This window comes from Scylla paramamosain, chromosome 23 (genome assembly GCF_035594125.1).
Source record: "Scylla paramamosain isolate STU-SP2022 chromosome 23, ASM3559412v1, whole genome shotgun sequence".
Taxonomy (NCBI): Eukaryota; Metazoa; Arthropoda; class Malacostraca; order Decapoda; family Portunidae; genus Scylla; species Scylla paramamosain.
Window position 1 is genome coordinate 13623255 of NC_087173.1, and position 17682 is coordinate 13640936.

Here is a 17682-nt window from a genome sequence, read left to right on the forward strand (position 1 = left end):
GCGATTCCACGATAACGATGCGATTCCACGATAATGATACGATTCCACGATAACGATGCGATTCCACGATAATGATACGATTCCACGATAACGATGCGATTCCACGATAACGATGCGATTCCACGATAACGATGCGATTCCACGATAACGATGCGATTCCACGATAATGATACGAGTTTCCACGGTAACGATGCGATTCCACGATTCCACGATAACGATGCGATTCAACGATAATGATACGATTCCACGATAACGATGCGATTCCACGATAACGATGCGAGTTTCCACGATAACGATGCGAGTTTCCACGATAACGATTGCGATTCCACGATAACGATACGATTCCACGATAACGATGCGAGTTTCCACGATAACGATGCGAGTTTCCACGATAACGATGCGGGCGCGGCGATAGCTATACGACATTGGCTACCTACCTACATAGGTACCAGGACGAACCCTTCCTCCCCAAGGGTCCACCCCAGTCCCTGGGTGTGAGGGCAGTGACGATGCAACCTTGCCGCGCCTCACACGGGTCGCCATGAGCAATGACCCACCACACACCACTCCCCAACCACTGTCATGAAGTGAGCCCTTTTCTCCCCTAAAGGACCCCTCGTACTGCCAGTGTCTGGTGCATGGTGCACGGCGTGCCCTCGTTCATGGCGAGTTGTTCAGCCCGGCGTCATCATAATCAAGGGACCCGTACACACCCTCCACCAGACTCTATGGAAAGAGCCCTTACTCCCCATAAGGACTCCCCCCTCCGGGCAACATCTGGTGAGTGGCAGACATTGATCTCTTGCTTATGGTGACCCCTTGCCTAGTGTAAGGCGCTGCAAGTGGACGACTACTACTGAAGCTTGAGGCCGCAAAGGAAAAGAAGGACCTGCTGCCAGTTCTCTGCCTTGGGCCCTAGGCCGGACCCGACAGCCACCTTCTCCCCCCGTGCGGCGCCCAAGGCCGTCACGGCCCTCAACGAATTTTGGCCGAAAGTTCTCAAACGTCATTTAAATTTTGATTCGAATATAAAATCGTCGATGGTAAATGAAAAGTGGCTTTAGTTTGAAAGTGTGCAAGAGTGGGCTGATCAATGAAACAAGATGAGGCAGCTTTGCTCCGGAGTATTTGAGTGTACCTTGCGTGTTTGCTGCCCGTGAATATGCGCTTGTTCGTGTGTGACTAGAGAGAAACAGTAATCCAGTGGTAGTGACTATTTAATAGGGAACTTAACAAGATTAGATACATTTCTGGATGAGTGGACGTAGGTTTGCATGTCTTGTACACGAACTGTCATCTGTAGACATACTTTTTTTTTTTTTGATAGCTGCTATTATGCTCTTTAAAAAGTAAGAAATAGATCGTCAATTTTTTTTTTTTTTTATCATCACATCGTTAGCACTTGATGACAAGAAGACACGGAGTGACGAGTATATACACTTGTAAATTTGTGAGAGAATGATATTAGTCATCTCGAGATGCTTAGGGACACCTGGACTGTAAACATGCAACCCCTCACCTGAAACGTGGTAAAGAGAGCGGCAGAGCCAGCGTTAATTCCCAGTGGGACCATAACCCTCAGCCGGCCAGGCCTGTGGCTTGCCTTGGCCCAACAGGCTGCGTCGCTCATGCCACCTCAACCACGCCTTGCATTGCTCACGCGCTTTTTAGTCACTAATTGTTATATATATATATATATATATATATATATATATATATATATATATATATATATATATATATATATATATATATATATATATATATATATATATATATATATATATATATATATATATATATATATATGAGAGAAAGAGAGAGAGAGAGAGAGAGAGAGAGAGAGAGGGGTTGGGGGAAGGAAGCATTCGGCCTGGGTGAGGGACTGGAGGGACTAGCAGTAACACGTGAAGGGCAGACCAGTGTGTAGGAGAGTAACATAAGATAACGTAGGGGGGGAGGGGAGAGACAGTTTGAGTGAAGGAAGAGAGTCTTAGTTGGGTGGGATGGAAGGGAGTGGAGGGGGGGGGCAAAGTTTGGGTGAAGGAAGTACAGTGTTAGAATGAAAGATGAGGGGCAGACCGTCCTGCTTTGCTTATGATGCTGTTTATTGAGAGCAGGCTCCTCTTGCCTTTCATCAGTTTTGAAGTTAAATGTTTTAAATTTGTGTATATTAAAAAATCTCCAGTTCCTGTCAACACGACTGCATGTTTTTATTTTATTGTTTTATTTTATTTATTTATTTATTTATTTATTTACTTGTTTGTTCTTTTGTTGTAATTGCAATATAAATATAATATAACTTGAAAGTGTGTGTAGGAGAGTGAGGTGTCCGGCAGTGTTTATCACGTCACCAAAACAATGTCAAACCCTCCGCCACACCTCGGGACACCGCCACCCAGTGGGGGACAGAATCCAGGGCCCGCCACGCTCCGCCGTGAGGGAGGGGCTTGTGCCTCAGGCGATCGTGGACAGAGTACAGGGTTAGAGATGTCTCAGTTTCGCGGCGCCGACCAATGGGAGACGTGGCACTCAGGCAAGGATAGGCTGATTCCACCAATCAGCGGCGCGGCAAGGCGAGGGGCGGGGCAGGGAGGGGATGCCTCCCCGCCACCACGCGATAAAGATGGTGGCGGAGTTTCCAATATATATATATATATATATATATATATATATATATATATATATATATATAGAGAGAGAGAGAGAGAGAGAGAGAGAGAGAGAGAGAGAGAGAGAGAGAGAGAGAGAGAGAGAGGAGAGAGAGAGAGAGAGAGAGAGAGAGAGAGAGAGAGAGAGAGAGAGAGAGAGCGTGTGTGTGGTACTTAAAGTTTGGATTCTTCTCTCCACTGCCAAACTTATTTTTTGCAAGTACAGAGGCAGACATCTGCCACTCACCACTCCACTCCGTCAGTCTGTTAAGCTCCTCCTCAAGTTCATTGCAGTCTTCATCGCACGTCACCTTACCACCTAACTTTGTGTCATCTGCTAATTCAACTTCCACCACAGCCTGTTAAACTATCACTCGCATCATGAAAACACCCTTGAAAACCTCAACAACTTCCACCACAGCCTGTTAAGCTATCACTCGAGTCATGAAAACACCCTTGAAAACCCCAACAGCTTCCATCACATCCTGTTAACCTATCACTGGAACTATGAAAACACCCTTGAAAACCGCAACAACTTCCACTATAGCCTGTCAAAATTCCACGGACCGAAAAAGGTAACAGAGAGCATACAAGTACGATGTACGAGTATGGTATCCCTTGGTCACCTTCCTTTACCACTAGCATCGTGAATGAAGGAAAGCTCAAAAACTTCCAGTAAAGCAGACTGCAAATTGTGGAGATGAGACGGCGGAACGTTTGAGAATATCAGTCCCCTTGTTCTGAACCACTCCGGCTCTCGTCACGACTGTTTTCCAAGGCCACACAGAGACGCTTAGCCGGGTTCTCAAGAGTGTTTCTCCTGCTAGTAATGCAGAAATATTGTTAAATCTGTCACTAGAACCGTAAAAAACAACCTTGAAAACGCTCTGCTCTCTCATGAAGACTGTTTCCCGAGGCCACACAGACGCTTAGCGGGGTCTCAAGAGTATTTATCCTTTAATAATGTAAAAATCTTGATTGTGTGTCAATAAAACCTGTATTGTATGCAGAGACTTTTGAGTGCAGTGAAGGTGCGGCACGAAAAAAGTTTCAGAATATAGTTCATGGCGGTGCGTGCGGCGTGAGTCACGGGGCGCGGCGGAAGGCGGTCAAGAGGGAAAGGGTTAAGGGATGAAGTTAAGGGGGAGGAAGTGAAAGATAAGGGGGGTCAAGGGTAAGTTGTAAGAGTTGGTGGATTAAGAAGGGAGGAATGAGAGGGGAGCAAAGGGGAGGAATTAAGGGAAAGGAGTCAGGGTTTTGGAAGGGGGAGGGCAGGGATGGGTACGAAGGTAGAGGAGGTGGAGTAATTAGAAATGGGTAGAAATTAGGAAGGGAAAAGAGTTAAGGAGAGGGAATAAAGGGAAGGAGAAGGAAGGGGAGAGAGGTAAAGAAGCTATTTCTCTCTCTCTCTCTCTCTCTCTCTCTCTCTCTCTCTCTCTCTCTCTCTCTCTCTCTCTCCTCTCTCTCTCTTATGGCCATAATCACCAACATCTTGTCCTCCTCCTCCTCCTCCTCCTCCTCCTCCTACTCCTATTCCTTCCTCCTCCTCCTCCTCCTTTTCCTCTTTTTCTTCCTTCTCTTCTCTTTTTCCTTTGCTTCTTTCGTAATCAACATTGCGCTGTAAAAATTTCACATAAGACTTAAGGATGATAATGACGAACAATGATGATGATGATGATGATGATGATGATGATAATGATAATGATGATGATGATGATAGTGGTGGTGGTAGTGGTGATGGTTTTGGTGGGTTTAGGAACAATAAAAAAAAAATGAGGATGATAAGAATGAATGATGGTGATGACAATGATGACGATGATGGTCGTAGGTGATGATAATGATGGTGATGGTATTAATGTTGATAATGGCCGCGGATGAAGACCATTTCTCAGTGTAGTCATTAGGGTCATCACTGCCAGAAGGACGAGAAAGAATGGCGATGACCTCGTGAAGATGGTGACGACAGTGATGGTGGTGATGATGATGATGATGATGAGGAGGAGGAGGAGGATGAGGAGGGTGATAATAATGATGACAGTGATGTGCATAATGAAGATAATGAAAATGATGAGAAATGTTAATTGTATAATGATAAGCCCTGTATTGGTGTGTTACTCGTGCCTGTACATTTCCTTCACTGACACACACAAAAAATGTAATGAGTCATTTGCTAAGTGTTTGCTGTAAGGCTTGGATCACTTAGTGCCGCGCGGCGCCACTCCAGTACGTAGCGAGCCCAGGAAGAAGAAAGAAGGCGGAGGTCCACCCAGGCGAGCCGTTCCCGCATCACACAACTTACACGTTCATTTCTCGCAGAGTAAAGCAAAACACAACAGATGTGTAGAGAGACTCTAGACAATATCCAGAAACATTTCTGCCCGCAACCCGACTACTTTCCTGAGGCTGTAGTTGAAATTACACAGATTTTCAGGGTGTTTGTACGGTTCTAGTGACAGACTGATACGGTCTCTACAGCATCATCGGGAGAAACAATCTTGAAAACCCGTGTAATTATCTCTGTGGCCTTTGAAAATAGTCTGGTGAGAGAGCAAAGCTTTTCAGAACACAGGCACATAACCTTGCTTCATGCTTCATGAAAAACAAGTGCATTTATGATGCCTGAGAATGCCTTGTTGCATTTCCCCCATTAGCCTGTCTCTCATTGGTGAAAACACCCGCACTATATGTATTACGTTATTTCATTAGACTCAAGTCGCTTTTTCAAGTCTACATAAGCCTCAATAAATACGAGAGCTGTGGTGGTGACCTGCTTCCCGACTGCCAATCAGAGCGTTCTATTTTTCCGTTTTCTTTCTTACTCTTCGTAAAGCTCATGTATCCTTCATTTGTCCTTACTTCTTGCCTCACAGTGTATTGGTAAGTGTCTTCTACTGCTAATATAACCGTGATTCTATTATTTTGTATCATTACAAGTAGTATTGCGAGAGTGGCTCTGTTCTTAGTGACAATTACCTCAGCACACCTTCCACCAATCAGCGCCAAGTATTCAAGTCACGTGATACTCTCTCCTCGCCGTCTCCTCAGCCATTCGCCCTGCGCCCGCTGACGTGACGGGTGGAGCTCCGGTTGTGTTACGGCGGTGAAGTGGTGTTGCGTCTGTCCTCGGCGGGCATGTTGTGGTGGACTACGGTGTTGAGGGAGAGGTGGATGTGAATATGGCTGGCCTGTTGGTGGATAGGGAAGAGTGGATAGTGGAAGAGAGATGTGGAGAGTATGGAAGGTGGAGAGGGAGGTGGAGGTGGCTATGGCGGACGTGACTGGGTTGAGGTGGTGGTTGTGGTGGTGTTTGGTGTGTGTGTGTGGTTGTTGAGGATGGAAGTGGTTTGGATGACTAGGATGATGGCGTGACTGGCTGGTGATGATGGTGGTAGTTGCAGGGGTGGGGGTTGGAATGGTTGTAGGGGGTGTTGGTAGTGATGGTGAACGTGACTGGCTTGTGGTAAAGGTGGTTGTGGTTCTTGGGGATGGTGGTGGTTGAGTAATAGTGGTGGGGGTAGCGGACGTAAAGGTGTTGTGGTTGTTGGGTGTGGTTGAGGGTTGGGGTGGTGGTGGTAGTTGGGAGTGGTGGTGTGGTGGTGGGGGCGGTGGTGGTAGTGGTGATGGTGACGCTACAGTTGTCAGGGTTTATAGAGATGGTCGTGTGTGTGTGTGTGTGTGTGTGTGTGTGTGTACTCCTGTAATCAGCAAACTGCAGTCACTCGTTCGCTTGTTTCACCTCCCTGCTTCAGGCCTTCCTTCTCTCCCCTCCTCTCCCTCCCCGCTCCCTCGCCTGCCTGCCACCCTCTCCCCTCTCTTCCTCGCCTGCTCTCCCCTGCTCCTCGTATCCTAGGTGAGTGTTACCTTATTTGAGTCAATATATATAATGGTTTTTATTTGAGATTGAAGCTCCACACGTAATGAAAGGTAGTAATTTGTGGTTTTGAATGCTGTTATTGAACTATTTATGTAAACTTGCCATAGAAAACTAATTATTGGGAAATGTGTGTATATTTCAAAAATTTCATCTATATAATGACCTGTGTGATGTGACGTTAGAGAGAGAGAGAGAGAGAGAGAGAGAGAGAGAGAGAGAGAGAGAGAGAGAGAGAGAGAGAGAGAGAGAGGTTGACAACAAATGAGGCTATATTTTAACTTTCCTGACACTGTGATGATGAGAGTTATGTGATTGAGGTTGCAGTTCAGTAAGTTGAGAAGCTGAGCAGATAAGTACAAGTACACCACCTGTCTGTCTGTCCGTCTTTGTCAGTCAGTCAGTCAGTCTGTTGATGGAGGACTGGTGGAGAGCAATCTGTGTCTGTCCGTCTTTCAATCACTCAGTCAGTCAGTTAGTCAGTCTGTTGATGGAGGACTGATGGCGAGACTAATGTGTGCCTGTCTGTGTACGTGATGCTTCCCTCCGCTGTTTCATTACGTAGACAAAATACATGAACAGGAAATACTGGTTTTATTTATTAATGGACTGGTGTGGTGGCCGCAGCCTGTTCCCCTACTCGGCTGTTTGTCACGCCAGCAGTAGGAACATTTGTGATTCAAAGGTAGCGTGATATGAGTAGGCTTCAAAGAAAGTTTGAATCAAGTCCATATATACAATTTATTTACACCAACAAGAGTTCTCTTTAAGGGATAGTGTAGTAACGTGGTGGTGATTGGTCTCTGATTACTGGAGAGACTAACAATACGTCACTGTGTTTCGTATCAGTGAAACAGCGACATTACTTCACTTAGTTTTATAATTAGTTCAGTCTATGCACACACTAACGCTGCGACCCTCCGTCGGCCGTCAGGGCTCGCAGGACGCGGTCACTTTCAGCGATCGTCACTCCCTCTCTCCTCTCTCTGCCTCTGGAGGTGCTGCCGGCTAACATACAGCGGACGTACAGTAGACATAACATCAACATTTGGATCAGAACCACGTGGTCAGGATGGCGCCTGCTGTTGTGTTAGTTGGCGATATTTGTTCAGACAAACAACAGGGAAGTGTCCTGTGCTAAATAAACAAAGGACAACTTCCGTGATGTTTAACAGAGTCTGTTCCTGCCTGTCCTTACCTACCTATGGGTACAAGCCCTCTCTCATTTACTTTCACCGCCATTCCTCCCTCATCCCTTCCCATACGGTTCTCTTCCCCTCCCTTCCCCCCCACCCTCTCTCTCTCTCTCTCTCTCTCTCTCTCTCTCTCTCTCTCTCTCTCTCTCTCTCTCTCTCTCTCTCTGCAGACGAGTGGAGTTGTGTTGTTTGGTCAGTTTTTCTAATGTGTGTGAAGTGGTTGGGGTGGGTGGCAGGAGCGTGGAGGGCGTCACGCTGGTAGTGTAGAAAAGAAAGCGAGAGAAAAGTAATGCGGTGCAGGTACTCAACAACTTTGTTGATCAAATTAGAAACTTTCTTGCTTTTCTTTTTTCCGGCGGCAATAACGAGTTATATTCCACGTCTTCTTGCGCTCTTTTCCGATACTTCTTTTCACGGAGTTATTCGTTTTCCTGTCCTTCTCTGGTAATGGCAGTGGGGGAGTCCCTAGCAGGCATCTTGCCCATTATGTTTATGACTCACGTATAGCTGAGTGCGTGATGAGCGGGTAACTGTGTGAGGCCTTTATGACTGCAGCGAGAGGAGGTGGTGGTGGTGGTGGTGGTGGTAAAAAGTAAGATCATCATCATCAAAATCATCTTCATATTACTACTAACAATATTCCTCTAGTTTCATTTCCTTAACTAAATAACCACGCGACATATATTTTCTTTCATACATTTCCTGTTTTTTTTTTTTTTCCTAACCATCATCATTTCAAATCTTTCCGTACCAGCGGCATGCTCGTACATTTATTCGTTTATTTATTTTTCTTCCTCGCGCGGTTCCCCTTCCCTCCCATCACCACTTTTCTGTTCCCACGCTCGCTCCGCCGCTCGTTGTTTCGCCCCCTCCCCTTAATTATGTTATGCGTGAAATTGTAAGCGATTGTTCCGCGTTGATTTACTTTATTCCCCTTTGCTTGTGTTCGCTGCTCTCGCTTCGGGGTTCGGCGCGTTAACAGAACAAACCGAAGCCATGGTGAAAAAATATAAATGGAAGTTGAATGGAGTGAATAAAAAAGTGTGGGAAAATGAACAACTGGGTCTTTTATGGTGTGTAAGTGCGTTATAGTTGTGTGTGTGTGTGTGTGTGTGTGTGTGTTTTACCTTGCCTTTTTTTCTGTCCATTTTTCCTTTGAAGTTTGCTAATTTAAGTTTTTTTTTTATTCATCTTTTTTTTTTGTTTTAAATTAAAATTATTTTATATATTTCTTTCTTTACACCTTTTTTTTTTTTATCTCATCTCATATTTTCACCCTTTTTTTTATTTATTCTCTCATTTTCTCTATTTATTCTCTCATTTTCATCCCACGCGTTCATTTTTCTTTTAATTTGTTTATTATCCTCTCTCTTCCTCTCTCATTTCCTACCTCCTCTCTCCCCCACTCTTTCTTTCTCTTCCTCTCCCAGCCTCCTTCCCTCTCCCCATTTATTAAGACGACACGACATTTTTTGCCTCTCCTCCAATAGTTCCCTTTAATAAACAACTTTCCCTGTGTTCCCATGACCCACTTTCCTCAACCCGCCTTCTTCTTTACCCACAAGTCTTCTCGCTTTATTCCCTCAGTCCTCCCGCCAACTCTCTTAAACGGCCACATATATCAGCTCTTAATTAAACATAGTAGCATCCTCCGACTCTCTCTCTCTCTCTCTCTCTCTCTCTCTCTCCTCTCTCTCTCTCTCTCTCTCTCTCTCTCTCTCTCTCTCTCTCTCTCTCTCTCTCGCTTTCGCTCTCTGGTATTGTCTTCTTCCTTCCGATCTTGCTCCCTCCTCCTCCTCCTCCTCCTCCTCCTCCTCTGCCAGTTGGTAATCAAAGAAAACAATAAATCTCGTTATTGTTTACGTAAATGAAAAAAAAAAAATGCACGGTTAGGTTATCTTGTTATCTTTAACCTCGTTCTTTGCAATGTAGGAGTGAAGTCAAATAAACTGTACGTTCTCGCCACACCTTTAATTAACTGTCTCGAGGTCAGAACAGGAGGAAACAGGTGCGGCTGCTCACGTCTGGTCGTCATCAAGGTCAGCAAACTTGTGTAAACTTTGTGTTCCCTAGAATTGTGTTTAAAAGTTAGTGGAATTGGATTAAAAAAAAATGATGAAAAGGTAAAAAAAAAAAAAAAAAAATTCATCCTTGCACACATTTTGCTAGGTACGTTTTAGGTATAGATATGTCTTAACTTTCTCTGGTGAAGTTTATTCCTTTCCTTTATATAATATTATGGGGGATGTCTTTTCTCTTTTTATCTCCAGTAGGGGAAAGGAAGGTACGATGGTCATTCGCTGTATTGTGAGTGGCATCTTATTTATTTATTTATTTTTTTTTTCATGTTTTCTCTTGGAGGGGAGAGGGAGATGAGAGAAGCACAGGCAGGAAAAGCATTCGTGTACTCTAATATCAGTTTGGTTGTATGATGCGTCGCTGTTTCTTTTTTCACTACAGATTCTATTAAAATACTTCATGGATTTTATTTTTTTTTTTCACCAAGCGTCACTTTTTCCCCAAGTTGTTATGCCGCTAACACGCTATGAAAATGAAGCCCCGTGTTTGCCGCCTCACTGTCCGGCATGGCGGCGTCCCGAGCCGGTGCTGCTGAATGAGTGGGTCGTGGGAGGAAAGAAAAGCAACACACGCCGTTACGAAGTCAAGTAGTTAGAAAGTTAAGACGACGCGCGACAAAATAAGAAAAAAAAAAAAGCCTTGCAAAGATGAAGAGAATGCAGACATGATGAGGAAAGCAGCCTGAACGAGACAAACTGAGTCTTTTTATTATCTTTTCTCTCTTTCTTTTGGTTCAACTCTTTTGTTTCAGAATGAAGAGTGAAGTTTCCTCTTATTCTGCGTCTAATTTGACATGCATGTGGAGGCGCTGGTTATCGGAGTGAGTGATATACTAAAAGTCGCCACTCAACATCAAGTACGAGCCAGTGGACAGGTATGCATGATTCAGACGTAAAGAAAGGCCAAGGTTCTTATGTGTACTAGTGCTGTCCTTCTAAATATAAGTGAATATCCCTGTTCTGCATGTGATGAAGAGCCCCTACAAGAACAAAGCAGCTGAATATTCAAGAAAACGGTGTCTGAGACGTGTATGGATAGTAAATGGAAAATGGCTTAAAAAAAATATAAGTTGAACGCACAAAAAAAAAATCTACAGCAGTGGTAGCAGAAGAAGAACAAGAACAAGAAAAGAATAACAAGATTAAGAAAGTAACAAGAACAAGAACGAGGGGAAGAATGAACTGAATAGAAGCAACGTTTTCAAACAGCACATCATAAATAAAGCAGCAATACCGTAAAATGTCGCTGCAGCGTAAGCAGTATAAGCACACATCACATTACCAAGGCCAGACGAGGACAGGCAATTTTCGTTCCCCCACACAAAACAGAAAGGAAAGATGAGCAATGACCTCCTTTTACATTTCCCTATTTGAGTTTGTCGTACTGCTGTCATTAAGCGCCGCGTGCTCGGAACCCTCCCCTTTATGTGCCAGTGGTGTAGCGTAAACCACTCCCTCGAAAATCGAACGACCCCACCACTTTTGGATTGTAGTATTGGACGAAGGCAAAGTTTACATGTTAAACATCGTTGTACCTTCAGTGTCCCAATTACAATCACAAACAGACTGACGCAGGCCACACACACAGAGACATTCTGCCGCGGACAAACATGATCAGGTGCATTGGATGGTGGACACACACACACACACACACACACACACACACACACACACACACACACACACACACACACACACACACACACACACACACACACACACACACACACACACACACACACACGTAATACTACAAACGAAACTGTTCCTCTACCCTGCGCTGCGACCGTGAAGGCTGCGACGACTGATGAACTGGGAGAATGGAAGGGAAAGAATGCTACGCATTAAATAAAAAAAAAAACAATACCATTTAGAATAGAAAATCCTTATACCCTCTTTTTCCCATAACAGAAAAGACCGATTTTCCTTCCCTTGATATCGTGAAAACATGTCAAATTTACACTCTGAGAGACTATACGTAAACTGATACTCGTGTTTGTACGAGAGCTGGCAAGGAGCGAGGCGCGGGTAAGGGGCTGGAGCTTTGGCATGGGGAGTGAAGCAGGTGCAAGGAGGAAGCCTGGCGAGAACAAAGGGATGAAAGGTAAACGTGAGAATCAACTGAGTGCTTAAGAGGTGTGAAGAGAGAGCAGGAGGTGATGGAGGTGGAGATGGAAAGAGGAAGGTAAAGATTGAAGATATAAATATTCCCCCTTCCTTTACTTTATTTTTTTTTAGTTTCTTTCTTTGTTTCACACCTTTCTTCCTTCCTACATCCATGCAGGTAGTCACTGTCGTACCTTTTCTTTACTCTTCTTTTTTTCTTTTCTTTCTTTTTCTTCATTCTTTATTTTCCTTTCATCTTTTTGTGTGTATATATATATATATATACATATATTTATATATATATATATATATATATATATATATATATATATATATATATATATATATATATATATATATATATATATATATATATATATATATATATATATATATATATATACTCGTATATATATATTAGTCTTTCTTCTTTCATTAACGCCTTATTTCCTTTCTTCCAATCCTACTTCTTTTTTCTTCTTCCCTTCCCCTCATCCTTTCTATAACCATCTCTTTCATTTTACTTTCCTTCTCTTTAATTCATGTCTCTCTTCATTTTATTGTTCCTTCGTACTTTTTTTTCATTTATTGATTCCTTCTATCCCTACTAGATTTATCCTTTAATCGCACTATATGTCCCTTCTTGCTATTCTTCTCCCTTTTCTTCTCAATACCTTTTTTTTTTTTTTCCCTAGGCACCATTTCTCTCCCTCCAGTTCAATCATATGTTCTCTCCTTCTCATTTTCCTCCATTTCTTTCTGCCACCTTTCCTTCTCGTGCACCATTCCTTTCCTTCCTATCTTCCTGCCTTCCTCAGATCCTCTCTCCTTTCCCACACGCAGCAAAGGGATGAGAAATGTCTGCAGGCAAGATTTAGAGGATTTCTGAGGACCTAGACTTGCGCAGCTGAATAAAATGGCAAATTATGTATATGTGCGTGCTTAGCCATTAATTTATGCCTGAGCAGTTACCTTCAAGGGACGTTGTCTTCCGAGCGCTGGTGGCCATGCGGGAGTTTAGCGTCATGATCAATCACAGCCAGACTAGAGACGCGGGAGGTGGAATTGTTACCGGTGAGAAAAGTGTAAGAGGCAGACCAGTAATTGTGAACGACTCTAGGTAGGAAAAAGGGAGTCCGTTGTGTAACTTAATCATTCACTCACTTATGTTAAGACTGTGAGATGTATGAAATGTAAATGCAAGTTCGATAATTACTACAGTTGAGAAAATTTATTATGAAGGATCCCTGCGAAAAAAATAAATAAAATAAAATAAATAAATAAAAAGTCAGTAACCTTACCATTCACTCACATGAATGAAGACTTAGAGAGGCATGAAATATAAATATGCACAAGTTCAATAGTTTACCACATCAGAAAGAAACCTTTGAAAACTGTACCATTCACTCAAATAAATTAAAACTTATAGAGGAGAGGTATAAAATATAAATGCAACCTCAATAATAATAAAGAGATGTTTTACTTGAGGGCTTCTTAAGATAAATTGGAGGAAGAGGGGAGGAGAAGCAGGAGTGTGGCTTGGAGTGGAGAAGGAGACACACTGGAGGAGGGAAGAAGGGAGGGAGGAAGGAGGCGTGGAGGAGAAAGGTGGAAATTAAAGGCATTTTGAGGGTGGGAAGCGATATGACAACACTGGTCCTAAGAAAATGAAAACCGAAGGAGGAGGAGGAGGAGGAGGAGGAGAGACAAAAATATGAGAGGAAGAAGAAACGTTGACGGTGTTAGAGAAGAAAAAGAAGAAAAAGAAAAAGAAGAAGAAGAAGAAGAGGAGGAGGAAAAGGAGGAGAAGGAGGAGGAAGAAGAAAAGGAGGAGGAGGAGGAGGAGGAGGAGGAAGGAAGGAACATAAAAAAAAACGAGAGAGAGAGAGAGAGAGAGAGAGAGAGAGAGAGAGAGAGAGAGAGAGAGAGAGAGAGAGAGAGAGAGAGAGAGAGAGAGAGAGAGAGAGAGGGGGGGGGGAGAGGAGAGAAACAGCAGCAGCAGGAGTTGAAGGAAACAAAGAAAAGACGGAGAAGAGGAGGAGGAGGAGGAGGAGGACGACAACGACGAAGAGAAAGAAGCAGACGAAGAAGATAAAAATAGAAGCAGAAGAGGCAAGGCAACAGCGGGAGGTGAAAGAGACATCCATGTTACTGTTTAATCCGATTTTATGAACCTACCGTAAAATAAATACACTCTCTGGACGTTTCCTCCTTTGCTTCCCGGGGGCAATTTGGAGGCTGTCGCAGGGAAGGGTGTTGTGGTGTGTTGGCGGGCCGGGACAGCTGGGTGGCGGTGAAGTGTCCGACGCACGTGGGGATGCTACTCTATTGCTTGTTGGTGCCAGATCAGTTTTGTACTCCTGTTTGAAGAGGATCATCCCATTTGACGTGGAATTGCTGGAAAGAGAAGAAAGAGGAGGAGGAGAAGGAGGAGGGAGACTAAGAAAAAAGAAAAGGAAGAATGCAAGATACTAGCGAAACAAAATTTTAATATATTAGGGGCAGACAAATTCACATGTTGTTTATAGAAGAAGAACACGTGGAGGAAGAAGGGAAAGAGAGGCTAGAAAGGGGAAGAGAAAGAACACAATATACTAGAGAACTAGAAAAGAAATTAATGTAAATAATAATAATATATATATATATAAAAAAAAAAGATCAAGAAAGTTCCCAACGTTGTCAATAGCAGTAATCGAAGAGAACAGTACCAACAGTTACAAAATGACAATGAGAACACTAGAAAAAAAAAAGGTTCGAAAAAAAGGAAAGAACAGAACGTGCGCGTATGAAAACAAACGAAGAACAAGTGGCTGGCATGACGCAAGTGGCTAGTCACGGAATAACGCAACAATAACATCACACCTAGCAATCTCGTGGAGCTCGTTACGGCAACACACAGATCAAAACGCAGGTAGGAGTAATGAACTTACGTCAACCGGAACAGGAGACAGAAAAAAGGAGGTTGTAAAAATATTAACCTAACTCTTTCTATAAAATTATGAAATATGAACATCCTAAAGCAACGCCAGCGAAGTGAAAAGCCTTGTTCCCCAAAAAGTGACGCAAAATAGTTTCCGCCGTCATTAGTACACCTGCACCTCGCCGCACGTGTCGCCCGCAAGGAAGGTGAAAGGCGACACGCTCAGGGTGACACGCGCGGGAGTTTTTACGTAAGTAGATACCATTCACCATCCCAGAGAGAGAGAGAGAGAGAGAGAGAGAGAGAGAGAGAGAGAGAGAGAGAGAGAGAGAGAGAGAGAGAGAGAGAAGCGAACAGGGACAGAAAGATTAACAGACAGATAAACAGTAGAGACAAGATAACAATGTGAGATATCTTGAAATCTATGGAATACTACGTCTTCCTATTATATAACATTAGCTTGATTACTGAGAAGACAGTGACTAAATATAAATCAAAGTAGTAGCATGAGTGACAGAATCTATATGCGTCGTGAACTCTGTCATTACTCCATTGCTCTTTTTTTTTTTTTATATGCTACAATTGTATAACTTTCCACAAGACATACACTATTCATCTGACATTTTACAGCAACCACGAAACGGAATATTACGGTATACTTTCCCAGTCCTCGTTCTCGGCACTGACACCTTGATAACACAGTGAAGTATATTATTAGCTAAAGCCAAACTCCTTGAAAACCTCTCAGTGCAGACAAAGAAACCGCCAAGCTGACCATCCGTGTCCAGTGTGAGGGCAGTGATACAAATCAGTGCACAGAGGTGATTTTATTTACGTGTTGGTGTGAGAGGCAATTGTGGTGCAGGGATTGGTGGTGGTGTCTGCGTCATATTACAATTATCAGGAACAATACTACCGGAAGTTGAGGTGTTTCATCATTGGGGAAGCGTGAAACGTGACTATGCCTTCCTAACGCTTCATTTGGTGTGATAACGATGATTAGCACGAAATGTTCAGGATGTAATATAAGCTTCCATACAAATACTAGCTAGTCGCTTTCGAATACACACACACACACACACACACACACACACACACACACACACACACACACACACACACACACACACACACACACACACACACACACACACACACACACACACACACGTTTTTTTTATTCAGTAGAGGAGAGTTTATCATTAACTAATTCTTGTATCAGTGTACGTATATATATTTTTAGACTGAAGCATCCTAGTGGTGTTTTTTCTTGTGTCAACCCCTTATCTTCATCCCACTAGTTATGTCTCTGGTGAAGAATGCAAAGGAGAAAATCGAAAGGATACTGATTCTCTTGTACTCAACAATACCGAACAAAAATATATAAAAATCGCTATTTTTTTTTCTTACATAATTACCTGCACCCTAGTAATTGACGTGTGACATATAGCCTGGCTTTTATATGGACCAGTCTTTTTTTATCTATTTTTCTGTTCCTCTTAGTATTTACGGATGGATGTCTGCCAGCATCAAGCCGTCATCTGATAATTAAATCATTCTCCCCGAAACTTCTTCACGCTGCTTCCCAAACTTGGACGGAGCGATATTAAAAGTTTCATCGCATTATCCCGCTTAGGTTGATTCCGTTATTAAGCGATACCGCAGCTTGTGCTCTTCAAGTCCAGTCCTGCTCGTAATTTTTCGCGTGATATATTTTGCCGCGACAACGAGTGTCCTACAGCGTGCCTTCAGGATAGCGGAGAAGTTTGCGTCCTTGTGTATTTCAGCAGATCACATTCACATTTTTCTGTATTAACTTTCACGTCTTCTGTATTAACTTTCACCGCTACAAGACACGTCATTCTTTAAGTAACCACTCCGGGATGTATCTTTTGTTCTGCAGCCACGTCTAAATACTTTACTGGCTAAATATTGGAAGGGCTATTCTTTTATTTATTTTTTCTCGTAGATGTTTGAAATTATTTTAGGCAGTACTTTTTGTGCACTGAATTGTTGTATACCGCAGTAAATGTTTAAATTATTAAGTGCTGAAATTAAGCTGGTGTTGTTATTGTGTACGTGTATTCAGTGTGAGTTTGGATAAAATATGTATGGTTAGAATTATTCATGTTGCTGGAATACAGAATTGAGTTTATAGCAGGAATGTGGAATTATAGATATGGGTAGAATTACATGAGTGGATGAAATATACACAAAGGTGGAATTCACTCAGTTTTTTTCTGATATGCTAAGCAACGTAAAGTAATTTTGTTTTGTTTTTTCCACCGATTCATACAACCAAGATTACAATTATGGAAGTACTGACTGGCATAGTCTGTCACGATAAAAAGAAAAAAAAGAGTTCCCTGATAGATGGAAAGAAAACAAAGACAAAAAAAATTAAAAGAAAAAAAGAGAAAAAAAAAGTAGAATTAAGAAAAGGATGAGGAGAAAGACAAGAGGGAATAGAAATAGAAACTTAATACTGAACTATATGTAGTATTCAATTGACCTTTACTGATGTACAAAAGAGAAGGAGAAGAACAGTGAGTAAAAATAGGAGCTTAATAATAGTGTATATGTTGTAGTACTGAACTGATCTTTACTCTTACTCAGCCTGCACTGTCCCCCCCACCCACCACCCCTTACCCCTTCAATGTGCATGGCCGACACTGACTGCAGCATAAGAAGTGTGTTAATCTCAGCTCACATGTCACCTTGTCCACTGGTGGCACTCGTGGAATGTTTAATGGTTTGCTTGGACATTTCGACAGAACTTCCCCAGGTTGCGTTTTCTTTGCTGCCCGGTGCGGGAATTAGATGTTTGTGGTGAGCAGGTGTTGATTTACAAGATTCGTTC

General features: G+C 42.8%; 1 protein-coding gene across 2 annotated transcripts in view; it reads left to right on the forward strand.

The window, feature by feature from the left end:
* The first annotated feature begins 5728 nt into the window (after positions 1 to 5728).
* The window catches only part of LOC135112249 (Y+L amino acid transporter 2-like), a 168078-nt gene continuing 156124 nt past the window's right edge, over positions 5729 to 17682 (forward strand). Inside the window, exon 1 of one of the 2 annotated variants that reach the window (XM_064026510.1) lies at positions 5729 to 6501. The gene's annotated coding sequence lies outside the window, so the exon portion shown is untranslated. The remainder of the gene's footprint in view (positions 6502 to 17682) is intronic. The other variant, XM_064026509.1, reaches the window with a different exon arrangement.